Here is a 13889-nt window from a genome sequence, read left to right on the forward strand (position 1 = left end):
CCCCCCCCCCCCCGCTGTTGCCAGACAGCCTCCTCCAGGACCAACCCTGCAGGACAGGGTTCCCCTGGCGCCCCTGGACTTGCAGTAGTGACAAGGCCATACTCCCCTTTCTTTCACACTCACAGGACGCCAGCACCCCGCAGCTGAGCTCCTTGGGGTCATGTCCTGCCACTCCCTGAGGAGCAGCCCCTCCTCTGAGGTATGAGGCCCCTGGTGTGATGAGGCTGGGCTAAGTCCCAATAGTTGCCCCCATTTAAGGGGTCAAGTCTCTCCCTGTCAATTGTGCCTGTGCAATGCACTGCGTAAGGGGATGGGTGGGTAGGAAGGGTGTGAATCGGACTTCCTGTACTTTCCTGCAACCACCATTGTTCACATTTAGCATTTGCTAGGTGCTGTGACAGGATGGTCCCCGGGGAGGAGTTTGGACTCTGTGAGACTAATACTGTGAGCTGTGCTGGCTGGACTCTGCCATGCAGGAGCTGGTCCCTGAGCCTGGCTGAGAAGTCAGCTGTCTCGACCGTGAGCACAGCACCGCGTGGGGCTGCATGTGTGAACATGACTGTACCAGGTTCAAGACCAAACCAGAAACGAGGCCTCTCCTTGGGACATGAAGCCATGAGCATGTGGCTGAGCGCAGCTGGCAGTCTCTGAAGCCAAGCCCCCAGCTTGCCCTGTCGTTCTGTGGGAGATGTGGGAATCTCTCTCTGGTCTTTTCTCTCTGACACGGCTCGTTCAGCAGCACCCGAACAGCGGCTTGTTTATCCCGCCTGGTCGTCCAGCTGGGGCTTTCAGGTTGCAGTCTAGCCGGGGAGTTCAGCATCCCACCCCTCTCCGGTGCCTATGAGCTCCGACATCACAACCCCCTTCTCCCCCCTGCAAGAACTCGCGGTTCCAGAAACCTGCTACATGGTTAACTCTGGACAGCAGCTTTCGACTCAGTGGTTCGACCACAGCAACCAGCAGCCTCTCTTGCCCTCTGCAGTGCTTTGTCCTTCTCTATGAGTAGAGCTGGGGCTAGAGCCCAGGTGTCCCACCTCCCTGGTCTCCCCCTCTGTCCTCTTCCAGCAAAGTCCCCTTGAGCTCACTGGGCACTGGATCATCCAGAAGAGACACCAACAGCACATGGGCCTGAGCACAGCAGTAACAATCCCCCCTGGCATCAGGACTGAGCACAACGCTGGGGTGATGCCATCCCTCCCTTGTGAGGAGAGCAGATAGAGGGCAGAGAAAGCTGAGCCCTGGGTTGTTCTTGGTTTCTGCAGCCTGATAAGTAGTGAGAACGGTGTCCCCCCTCCATCCCTCAGGGCACCTCGCTGTGACCGCACGACACGTTCTCTCTAGGATCCTGCCCAGGGCTGTAAGGTGGTGGCGAGCTGCGAGGTGGGACAGACTGCACCTTGAGACCTGTGATCTCGCCAACCACATTGCCCCGCAGGCCATCCCTGGGTCCTCTTCCATTCCCAGTCCTCCTGGAGCCCAGCCCCATCCCATGCTGCCCAATACAGGAAAACTCAGGCAGGTAACTCACGTTTAGCCTCCTGGCGGAGTTTAGTCTTCCTCAGCTTCTGCCATCTCACTGTGACCCCGGCCCCTGAGCCCGCTCATTACTCAGGAGGTTTATTATTAGAGTTCGATTTGATTAGAGCCTGGGCCATGTGCTTCCTGGGGTTTCTCCCCATTGACGCTGGATGCAAATTATCCTTTCGCACAAATTGTGTTGGCTTGTGGGTGGTGCCGGGTCCAGACAAGGCCTAGTGGCAGAAACCTCACGCTTCTGCGAGATGAACAGCCACAACAGGCAATGTCAGCCATGAACTTAGGCTCCTACAGGTGGTCTGCATCCTTGCGGAGATTGGTCAGTGCACATGGGAAACATCTCAAATGGATCAGACCAAATTCTTGGGGAGACTTGTGCTAGCATGATGTCTCTGTGGGGTCTGTCCATCTGTGCACTGATGCCCCTTCATTGGGAGCTAATTAGTTTTTCTTTTTATGAGACTTTCTGTTAGGGAACGGCTGAGCAGTGGTGGTGGAGGAAATTCTCAGTGTGCTTTTTCAGCCGGTGCGCCACAAATTAGCCCTACACCCTCCCTGAGTGCCCATCAAACTTCTTGCCCTTACCCCATGTATTGTTTTGCTTCCTGCCATGTGCTCTCAGCCTGATCTGCTGCTCCGCTTTCTGCTCCCTGCCCTACCTGCCAGTGTGCTGCCTCTCCTCCCCAGTCTGCTGTGTGCCACACACAGAGTCTCTGCGCTCGTTCTCTTTGCTTCCCTGGGGGCTCCAGACTGTCAAGTAATCAGTTCCTGCAATTGCAGCCAGATTTTCAAAAGAACTCAGAATCCAAGATGCCACTTACTTTGGTGCTTAACAAGGAGATGTGAGCCCTAATTAAGCCCATTAAGCATTGATGGAGAGAGCTGCCAAAGGAAGCCATTTTCAATGCATGGGAAGTTTTATCAGTGCTACAAAACCCAGGAACTAAAGTACGTGTTGCAGAGCGCATATGCTGGCCCTTCATCGTTTACACGTCTACAGACACTGAGCACTCGCTCCTAACCAGTCCTGATTGTGCTCGTCTGGACATCTGGCCCTTAGCGTAGAGAAGGCACCAGCCACTGCAGCAAGGGATGCGCTCTACGGTGAAGACTGTCGCTTCATCAAACACTGGTCAAAGGGTGACTGTAGGAGTGGTTTTCACTATGCTGGTTGCATCTGCAGCTTGTCTAGAGCGCTTTTGTAGTAATGGGATTCCAGCTCATGGTAGCAGTGGTGAAAAACCGTCAACCAAAGAACATCTAGGGAAGCCACGTCCTAAGACTCGGAAGGGAGGTCAAGCACCGGTTGGTCTCGTGCTCCCGTTCCAGTGCGGCTCTGCTGTCATCGGATAAGAAACACTCCTTTGTCCTAGTATGCCCTGGACCACGTGCTGCTCCCCTGATGAATTTGGGGTGCTGATTGCTACCACAGTTGTTCTAAAGAGCATGTGAGGAAGCTCCAGATAATCCCTCCAGGATGCTGCTCTGGCCTGCCAGAGTCCCAGCCTGAATGGAAAGAAGAGATCCTAAACCATACCCCACGTCATCATCTCCTGTGACTCAGCCACTGGATGTGCTTCTGAAACAGAGAAGTCAGCGAGAAAGGGCAGCGCTTGACTTCTTCAGAAAATGTTGATTCACTACACCCGATGCCTCCCGTGGGAAAAGAAGGGGAAACTTCCATCAGCGTTTAGTTGAGAGGCTTCTCAGAGCCAGGATGGCTGGATTTTCTGGTGGAGGGATGGGAGGAAACTGGGCAAGGCTCCCTCTCTTGATCCACTCTGCTGGGCGCAGAGCAGGGACTTGCAGCTGGCTCTTCCATCTGCTAAATTAAATGGCCAAACCCCTGGGCTGTGGGCTGTTGTGGGGTTTCGCTCTCCCTTTATCTTTCCCCCTCGTTGGAGTAGATCTAGATGGTGAGACCTCTACATTGCTCCATTAAATGGGGAAACTGAGGTATCTGCTGCCCTTTGTTCCCTCCCGGGGGTGCAATTCAGTCCAGGGGAGTGGCAGGCCGAGCCCATGTCTGTGCTAACATGCTTACGCTCACGCTTCTCTAAATGCCCATGTCCCACAGCAACGCCCCCTGCTCCCAGGTCTGATGCCCTCCCGGTTACCTACTGCTTCTCCTCCTCTGCCTTAGTACCTCCAGCTCTGCAGAGCCTTCAGCTCTATGTTCTCCTTGCCGCTTCACCAAGGTGACCAGCCAAGCTGTGACCCCACAGTTGCTGTCTCGGGTGACTGATGAAGCCTGAACTGCATAGCTTGATTTTCCAGAGAGCAGGTGATGTTGGCACTGCTGGGAGCTGCCAAACCCTCTGGTTTTCCCATGTCCATGGAAGGAGTCTGACAGGCAAGTCTGTGATGAAGCATAAATGTGACCCCTCCGGCCCGGTGTGTCCATCAACACCATGGCTGCATGTTTGAAAACACGTCCTTCATGCAGACCGTGCCGTGGTGGTCTGCAACTCACACTGGAGGTGTCAGGACAATGTGTAAGCACGGTCCACCCAGCAGAGAGGCTGGCCTGCAGTCACTGACATCCAGGGGACCAAATTCCTCTGCATTAATCGGGACCAATTGCACCAGGCTCAGCTAGCTTCTCTGAAGTCAGACTCAGGGCTTTGCATCTTGCTTTTCCAGGTGTCATGCCTGCCAAGTGCTTCTACCCACTTGGGGGAGCCCCTCCTGCCTGGCACTTGGTCGCGTGAATGCCCATAGGACACTGACTAGGAACAAGCCCTCTGGCTCTCGGGTCCGCCTGGCCTTGGCTGTTCTGCCCCAGCCCTTCCTTCGCCCAGGCAGCCAGGGTCCTTCTCGGAAGTGACTCAATGCAGGCAGCTGTGTCTGAGACTTTGTCTGCAGAACAGGGCTGGGGAGTGGGGAGACAGCACCATGTCTTGCTTTCTCAGAACCACCTGTGGGGAGAACAAGGCTGGTTTTTTCCACTCAGTTTAACCCCCTGCTCTGCACCTGACCTTAGCGCTCGGGGCTCGCTCTCATGGCTGGCACGCAGCCCTGGCATTAGCAGCCAAGCGCTCCATCTTCTCTCTGCCTCGCACGCCTCCCGATTGGTGCCATCCAGGTAACTTTGCACTGGCTCTTGATTCGGGGAGCAGGGCTTCGACGCGTGCTGGTGGCTGAGGCGCACTGTGGGGCTGCCTGTGCCTGGATGGCTGCTACAGCCTCTCAGATGGGCTGTTGGGAAGGTGGTTGAGAGAGACAGTGGCATTTCTGCGCCTACAGACAGCTATCCCCAAGTGTGGTGAGTTGCCTCGGGCTGTGTAATACAAGACCTTGCCCTTCTACCTGCTCTGAGGCATCTCCTCCCGCCTGCTGCTTGTGGGGCAGCTCTCTGCTTTTGTCTACAAGCTCTGGGGCAGACAACAGGTGGTTTCTCGTTGCAGCAGCCTTGTTCTGGAAACTCTCCCGACTTCGTCCCCCAGGCGAAGCAAAGAGAACGAGTGCAGAGACTCTGCGGCACGCAGCGGACTGGCGAGGAGAGGCAGCACATTGGCAGGTAGGGCAGGGAGCAGAAAGCGGAGCAGCAGAGTGGACGCTGAGTCCATTTGGGGTCAGTTCCTGCTGCCCTGAGCTGCCCAGGGGGCCAGTGCCTTCCTCAGCCCCAGCTGTAGGGTTTCGGGGCCGTAACACGGTCCCAGGTGGGAGCTGTGGTGTCCTGCCCCCAGGGACTGGCTGCTTCTTTAATGAGAATTTTCATTTTCTGACTCAACTGAAAAGAGCGGGCAGAGGTTTTGCTTTCTTCCCTCGGTTACATCCACTGCAGGGAACAAGGGCCCAGAGCGGCTGACGGGAAACCAGGTCCCAATGCTTAGAAATGTGGTCCCAGCTGGGCGGCAAGGCCTGACTCTGCCCCACGCTGAGGCTTCCAGCCCTGCAGTCTGGAGACGGGCGCTGGCAGGCCTTGCTGCACCTCTCGCAAAGGCTGACGGGACTTAGCGCTGGCCTGATGGATGCCAGAGGAGGCTTTGGGATTTAGTGGTCGGGGCGAAGAGGAAAGATGGATCGCTGTCCCAGGAGAGTCTGCCTGGTGGCCCCCTCCCAGTGCCCGCAGGCATGCGGTGCTCCCCGTGGGAGGCTGTATTGTGGCTTTGTGCATATTCACGGCAGCTGGGCAATGGACATGGATTGTGGGACGGGGGTTTGGGGGGAAAAGGGGGGGTCATAGTTTCATAGTTTCTAGGGTCAGAAGGGACCTGAGTAGATCATCTAGTCCAACCCCCTGCCATGGCAGGAAAGAGTACTGGGGTCAAGCGACCCCAGCAAGGTGTACATCTAAGAAGGTGTACATCTGGTAGGCCTGCAAAGGGTCTCAGACAAGCAAAAAATCAAGACCCTTTGCAGGCCTACCAGGAGGGCAAGCAGGGGCCTGGTGGGACTGTACTGCTGGGCAGTCCCTGTGCTGCCCCCACTCAGGTTGTTGCTGCAATTCTGGTGCTATTCAGTATTTTCCCTTCAGTTCCCAGCTCCTGGAGTCAGGGGGTCACTGGAAGTTGCTGTTTTCTTCAGCACTAGCAGGCAAGGCCCAGGCCTCCTGCCTGCCATGGCCTCTCGCAGCTGGGACCCCAGAGAGCAGAGGCACAGGACCCCACAGCTTTTTTTCCAGCGGCTCCTGCTTTTCCAGATGTCCCCGTGGCCAGAGCTAGAGCAGGGCCGACTACCCACAGAAGAGCTGTTTTGCTGAATGACTAGAGGGCACAGAGGGCAGGGGCGTACTCCTCCCCCTTTTCCTCCCCTTCAGTGACTGAGGTTTTAAAGGGGAAACCTACCTCTGTAAATAGCAGCCAGTGAGTCACAGTTCCCACCCTCCTGAGCCCTGAAGGAGGAAGTGAGAGGTACTCTGAGCAGGAGCCTGGTAGGCTGCCTTCAGCCCAAATTCCTAAAAGTAACAGCCCCCCCACCTCACCCCACCATACAGCAGCTCCTCCTGGTACATGACCCCCTGCCCCAATCATGCAGACAGCCAGCACAGCAGCCCCAGGTGCACACATGCATCAATTTGCTCTGAGCACATCTCAGTGTGCTCTTCTGCACACAGTGCCGTAGCAAAGGGCAGGGGGGAGTGGGGTGACTGCCATGGGCACCAAAGCGAAGGGGTACCAACAGGCACTGCCCAGCCAGGGGAGGGCGTGGGATGGAGCCACGAGCGGCTCATTTTGGGGGTGCGGGGATGGGGAGAGGGTGGCTCCTGCTGCTGCTGCGTGCACACCTGGGCATGCGTAGGAGGGCGTGCGCCCCCGAGATCTGCAAGCAGGTCGAGGGCAGGTTCCTGCTATGGGCTTTGCCCCGGGCGCCAAACTTCATTGCTGTGACACTGTCTGCACACTGGTTCTCCTCTGTGCCTTGGCGCTGGGGGTGGTCAGCTGCCTTGCTGCCGGCTCCACCTGGCCCAGCCCCTGCCCTGTTCAGGCTCTGCTTGAGTCTCCCATAAAGGAAATGCCACTGCCTGAAGTGGGCAGCCGTCCTGCTGGATTTTTCTCCCATCTTCGCACCCTTTCCCCAGCCACTTGGTGTCTCTGGAGCTCGTGCCCAGACGGGGCCTTCTGCCCTGCTGAGGGGGTCCTGGCTTTGCAATGTGAAAAGAGCTGGTGGCTGGACAGAGGGGGGAGCAGCAGGGCTGAAACTAGAAGTGGCAAGGTGCAGCCACAGCCCAGGTGTCTCCGTCTCACCGCAGCAGCACAGACTCATTCCTTTACCCGCTAATTCCCAGTGGGCTCTGCTCACCCCACCCAGATCACTGGGTACTCGCTGGGTGATACAAGCATTTAAGCGGCCAAACGGGGAGCATTTGCTTCACTCTGGAAACAGTTCCCTCCTCTGCTTTGCTACTGGGAGGGGGACAATAGGGACTTTGGTCAGCCCTGATATTCTGACCAAAGGATGCCCCTGACAGAGAACACATGTAAAATAGTTATATTCACTCTTTGCACCTGCTTAGTGGTTCATACAACATTTTTCCTTGAATAAGTAGGCTGGAGAAGTGTCACACATGATCTGAGTACTGTTGCGTGGCACCGATGTAACCCCGCGTGGCTGGCGGGGATGTGTGAACACACCTGTGTCAGGTCAGAATCAACCCATCACAAACTACGTCCGAAACCTGTGACTGTACTTACCTGGAAGGAAAAAGACTATGACCATTGAGGTGATTTTCCTACTGGCAGGGGGTAGTACCTGGATGGAGGTAAGGCATATATTTAGTCTCCCATTTCCAGTGGCAAGATCCTGGCTATATGCTGACTTAATGGAAATGGGACACTCCTCCCTAGGGCAAGCACAACTCAGGGACATCCGAACCCCAAGCCTCTGGGCTTGGGCCTGCACGTAGGATACCTGCCAAAGGATTTGGAAGCATCTGAAGCCCCAGGTGGGGGTGGAGGATGTTGGCCGCTAGTAGGGCCAGGGCCACATTTGGAATTGATTTGGCGGATGTCGTGGACATTAGGGCTGAAAGGGACCTTGTAAGATCGTCGGGTCCAGCCCCCTGCGCCAGGGGCAGGAAGCCAGCTAGGGTCAAAGGATCCCAGCAAGGTAAACATCCCAATGTTTCTCAAAAGTGTCCAGAGTAGGTGCTTGCACCACTTCTGGGGGGAGCTTGTTCCAGGCCTTGGGGGCTCGGACAGTAAAGAAGTTTTTCCTTATGTCCAGCCCAAGGCGGTCTTGGAGGAGTTTGTGACCGCTGGGCCTTGTCATCCCCTGGGGTGCTCTAGCAAACAGGTGTTCCCCCAGATCCTGGTGCACACCCCTCACGTACTTATAGGCTGCCACCAGGTCACCCCTGAGCCTGCGCTTCTCCATTTGAGTAGGAACACGAACATTTTTCCTTAATAAATAAATAAAAATCTAGGCTAACCCTAGGAGGGGCTGAGGACTAAGGAGGTAGGGGAGGGACTGCTACAGCATGTCCTTATGTGTCAAAATCCAACAGACTGAGCAAATTCTGCCCCTTCCAGGTATCCTCGCACTAGCTTTTATCCAAGGCCCAAGCAGGGCTGGTCCAGGGGAGTTGTTCTTCGGTCAGGACAGCAGGTGGCACCATCGACTAGCGCAGCCCCTGGCCCTGGGGCTGCCAGGCCAGGACAGACCTGGTGGCTGTAGCCCTGGCTCCCTTTTTCCAGGTACTGATGCCCAGGACAGCAGGGCTGGGCCATGACTTTGCAGCTGTGCCAACCCCTTGCTGCAGAGATAGAAGAAAGGAATTCTGCTTCCTTGACCCTGACATGGAAAAAAACTGCACCCAAGTGCCTACTTGAGGTGAAACTACTAATGGATCCAATCGTTGTGCTCAAGGAATAGTCATCAATGGCTTCATGTCCACTGGGGAGGAGATTTAAGCTGGGGTTCCCATGAGTCTGTCCCGGCTCCACTACTGCCTGCTGTCTTCTTCATTGATATGGAGGATGGGACTGAGTGCGCTGTTAGCTAATGTGCTGGTGGCCCCAGGCTGGGGGGAGTTGCAGACTCTGGTGGGTAGAATCAGGATGCCAGAAGACCTTGGGAAAGGGGAAAGATGGTCTGAAATGAATCAAATGCAATGGGATAAGGATGAGCGCAGAGTCCTGCGCTTGGGATGGAACAATTGCACGCACAAGTGCAGCCTGGGGGAAGTGTGGCTGGTTTGCAGTCGTGCAGAGAAGGACCTGGGGTTTCTAGTGGGCTGCCAGCTGGATGCAAGCCAATGGTGGTGTGGCCTCGTTGCAGGAAAAAAAGTTGGGGAAACCAAAGCTCAGGGAGGTGAAGTGACTCTCCCAAGGTCACCCAGAAGCCAGTGGCGGGACTCCAAGAGTCCTGAGCTCTGGCCTGATGCTGCAGTGCCAGGTTCTTAGGCGACAGATTATTCAGGGGATCCAAGAGGGCTTTACACCAACCACAAAGGGAAAGGATGAACGCAAAGCCATCGTGCGCAAATACTGGTAGCTGAACACGGGTGCTTGTTCTGATCCTAGTGGTCCAGAGGTACAAATAGAATTAGACCGCAAGCACGAAATAGATATATATTGTGCCCAAGGAATGGTCATCTACCTATGTACTTATCTGTCTAACTGTCTATATATAATGCACATAAAAACACGTTACTGATTTTATATGGTTTATATGGTACTCGAAATAGCCAGCTTTCCCCTGCTTAAAAGCAATTATTGATATAAATGGCTGGGAATGTAAGTTTAAAGTGGAAGTGATCATGAAAACCAGAAATTGTTTAAGGGTCTCCTGCTGGATTTCCTAAAAACAATAATCCACAGACCTGGAAAAAGAAACCACAGCTTGATTTAAAAGCTGAGCTGAGAAGGACAATGAAGCCTAAAAATGAATGTAAAAAAAGGCCGATAGAAGAGAAGTAAATGACACTGGGTATAAGTTGCAAGTTGTAGGTGACCGATAAGGGAAGGTGAAGGATTTGATGAAATGTCAAAGCACAATAAGGTTAACAATGATAAGAAGTAGTTCTTTTAAACAATAAGGGACAAAACTTTCCAGTTTACTTGAAGTATCAGCTCATTGCTAGAGGCAGTCAAGTTGTAAATGGTAGTGTAGAAAAGGCAGAAATGTTTGATAACTATTTCTGTTCTGAATTAGGAAGGAAGCAGGAAGGTGTGTCCTGCTTATACAGGGCTGTCGATGAAGAATCAGTTTACCATCTGTAGCACAGAAGGACGTGAAACAGTGTCTGCTAAAATTAAACCCTTGTAAGTCACCAACCCCCAATACTACACCCAGGAGCTTTTAAAGGAACTGGCTGAAGAGTTAACAGCACTGCTAATGTTAATTTTGAACAAACCCTGGAAAACTGAAGGAATTCCTGAGGGCTGGAGGACTGCCCAGGGGGTCCAATAGTTAAAAAGATTTAAAAAAGCATGATGCCAGGACATGCAGCCTGGCTAGCCTGACATCAGTCCCAGGTACAATAATGGAACGGTTGAGTTCAGACTTGATCAGCAAAGAACAAGGCTACAAATACAGCTGAGATCAGTCAGCACGGTTTCCTGGATGGTTAGGTCTTGTCAAACCTGTCGTCTTTTGGCAGGATGTCAGGTCTGGTTGATGGAGCACAATGGATTCCTCTGAGGCGTCTGGCTTGGGACCACATGACATTTGATTAAAAAAAACTTGTGAGGTATGGAATTAGCAGGTTGGCTGGATTAGGACTGGTTCACTGACAGATCTCAAAACTTAGGTGCTAATGGGCAAGATTAATGAACAGAGCTGTTTCCAGTGCAGCTAAGGAGCCGTTTTTCAGTCTGTCCAATTGTGTTATCAGTGCTCCAGGCAAGGAGAGCAGATCTTGGCTGGTTAAATCTGCAGATGACGTGAAGACTGGTGGAACTGTGGACCCGGAGGAGGGCGGTGAGCTGAGTCGGCTGGTTAAACAGCCACAGTCCAGCACATTGTACTGGGCTGCATTCAAATGCAAGTGCCTGCATGCATGAAGAGTGGAGGTCATCGTGACAGGGTGGGACACTCCTGTCTTGGGAAACAGTGCCGTGGGGAAGGAGTCAGGTCACTGGGGGTCACCTGGGCACTCAGGGCAGTGCTGTGGCACAGAGGGCTCTGGGGATCCTTAGATGGATGGGAAGCGGGGAGCTGGCTATGCCCTTACAGGCAATGCTGGTAACTGCTGCCAGCACCAGTTGCATTTAGCTGGTGGAGATGAAGGCTGTTTGGGGCCCCTGCAAAGCCATGGTAAGCACAGCACGAGCACTTTGCATCAGTGTAATGCAATGGGGACCCATGGCCAGTTCAGGGGCCCCAGCAGTTATGAAGCTTGAGCTGTACAAGCATCCCTCCAGTGGCTGGATGTCAGGGGTCCACAACTGCAGGAGGTGGAAACCTGAGAGAAAGCTTGAATAGAGGCTACTGAAAAGATGCAGGGGATGGTGACCCAGCCTTACGACTGGCTCGCAGAGCTCAGCTTCCCCAGCTTATCCAAGAAGAAGGCTGAGCACTGGCTTAGTCATGGTGTCTGGGAAGTTGTGCCTAAAATGGGGCCCTGGTTTCAACTTTCCTGACCAAGGCAGGACAAGAGCCAGCAGCAGAAAGATGTTCCTAGGTACTTTGAACCTTGATGTAAGATGCAGACCCCTCACCCAGCCCATGGGAAGGGTGGAGGGGCACTCAGTGCCACCTGAAGTCTGTAAGAAAAGTTTTAGATCAGGGGTAGGCAACCCCTGGCACATACGCCAGAGCGTGGCATGCGAAAGCATTTTATTTGGCACGTGTGCCTCGGGGCAGATGGCAGGGAAGGGGCCGGGGCTGCACTGCAACAACAAGGACTGGGCCCCTTGCAACTCCCCTGCCATCCACCCCTGGCAAGTCGAGGTTGCTGTCCCCTGCCATCTGTGCAAGTCAAGATTGCAAGTGTTCCTGGCACAAGTTGAGGTTGCAGGTGTTTTAGCCCAGAAACGTTGCCAACCCCTGTTTTAAGTCTATTCTTAAAAGCTCTGCTTTCATTCAGGCCCTGGGAGAAACCGTCTACACAAGGGGTTGGCTTGACCTTTGAATCTGTGGTACAGGGAACCTTCCTGTTGGTCCACTTCCTCGATGGGGCTGGCCCTCAAGCTCATAAAATGCCTTTGCACTCTGCGCTAATAAGGAGCATCAGATTTCAGCTTCAGGGCTACAGCTGTTTCCCTCCAGGGGTCAACAAGGAATTTTCTCTTCCCCTCCAGTGCACAATTGGCCAGGTGGATGCTGGATTTTCTTCCATCCTTCTCTGAAGCAGGAGAGAGTGGCTGCAGCTGGAGGGCACCAGACGGGAAGGCTCAGCTTTCTGAGCTGGTTGGAAGAAGCCACTTTCTCTTGTCTTGTTCAGGGTCATGCTAATCACTAGATCCAGGGAAGGAATTTCCCTTCAAATCTGACAGGCAGGGACAATGGGGAGGGTTGGCCTTCCTCCACAACACACTGGACAGTGCCCTGGAGACTGCTGTGCTCCTCCTGGGAACCTCTGGGCACATCCCCCCTCATCAGTTCCCTGGCAATGCAAGAGCCTCAGGGAACAGGGGCCACCTCCATCTCTCCTGGTCTCTGCCCATGATGTGCAATACTCCAGAGTCCTGGGGACTGAATGCTTTGATCTGACGCAGGTCTCTGGCCATGCTGCAGAGGAATCTGGAGGAAATGTAATGGTCTGTGATAGACAAGTCTCTTCTGGCCTTACACTACACGAAACTCTGTGATAAAGCCTCTATGATGCCCACTGGGGAGAGAAATCTGAATCTTTCCCAAGCACAGGTAGGCAAAGATGGACTCGCTCTGTGCTGAGCTGTACAGGGCCTGAAAAAGTGGGCTGTGCTGATAGCAGCCAGCGGAGGGGGTGGTGCACATGCCATCAGCATCCCCAGCTGCTGCCTGCGTGTCCAGGCTGTGCCAGTGCGGTGCCCACGCAGGGCTCCCGGGAACATTGCTGACCACGTGCCTTCTCCATGTGCATGAGTAAGTGGAGGTCCCGGCTCCACCCCAGGTACAACCCGGATAGGGCAGAGCAGCAGAGCTGGAGGAGGAAAAGGCCCTCGCAGATTCAACTGTGCTGCCCACGCAGAGCCCCAAGTTAATGATCAGCCTGCCAGAGGGGCACTCGAGGGAGCCACTGAGCCCAGGCGCAGCCAAGTTACCTTTTCACCAGGATGATTTACCTGGCGTGAAGGATATAGGCCTGGAAGAGGCCTCTCAGCCCCTTGCATCCGATCCAGAAACTACCCGCTCCCACCCCTCACGCACCACAGTCATGGAGCATGAGAACAAACCAGGCACCCTGTGCTGTGCCACCAGGGAGACAGTGATGCCACCCATGCGATGGCAGAGGATTGGTTGCTGTGACCCAGAGGATCCCACAATTGCTGTACTACAGAGGAAGAATTCACACCCTTCCCCTTGTGTCCCCCAGTCCTAGCCGGTCTGACCTGGGGGGAAATTCCTTCAGTCTCTTTAGCGAAACTTTTGGGGGCAGGTAGCCTTTAGCATGGCACCAAACCAGAGATGAATGCAGGAGGCTATTGTCTCTGAGAGCAAGGCTCTTGGATTGCCCTCCATAGCATGAGAGCAGCATCTGCTTCACAGCAGTGCGAGGTGCCTGGTTCCAACCCCAGTACCCGGGTTGATGGTCAGATGCCAGTTCCAGGTGACCAGAAGAACCAGGGTCCCCCTGCAGCGGGTGACCAGTGTCACCTCCGGGTGACCAGTGTCCCCCTGCAGCGGAGTCAAGACACACTGGCAAAGCGTGACCTGCTTGCCTTGCACTGGAAAGGAGAGGAAGACGCACAGGAGGGGACTGTGTTGAAGTGGTCTCCATCACCAGCCTGCACTTCCCAGTAGCCACCCTGGCAACTCCTCCT

Source organism: Gavialis gangeticus, unplaced genomic scaffold (genome assembly GCF_001723915.1).
Source record: "Gavialis gangeticus isolate Ggan-Ray unplaced genomic scaffold, GavGan_comp1, whole genome shotgun sequence".
Lineage (NCBI taxonomy): Eukaryota > Metazoa > Chordata > Crocodylia > Gavialidae > Gavialis > Gavialis gangeticus.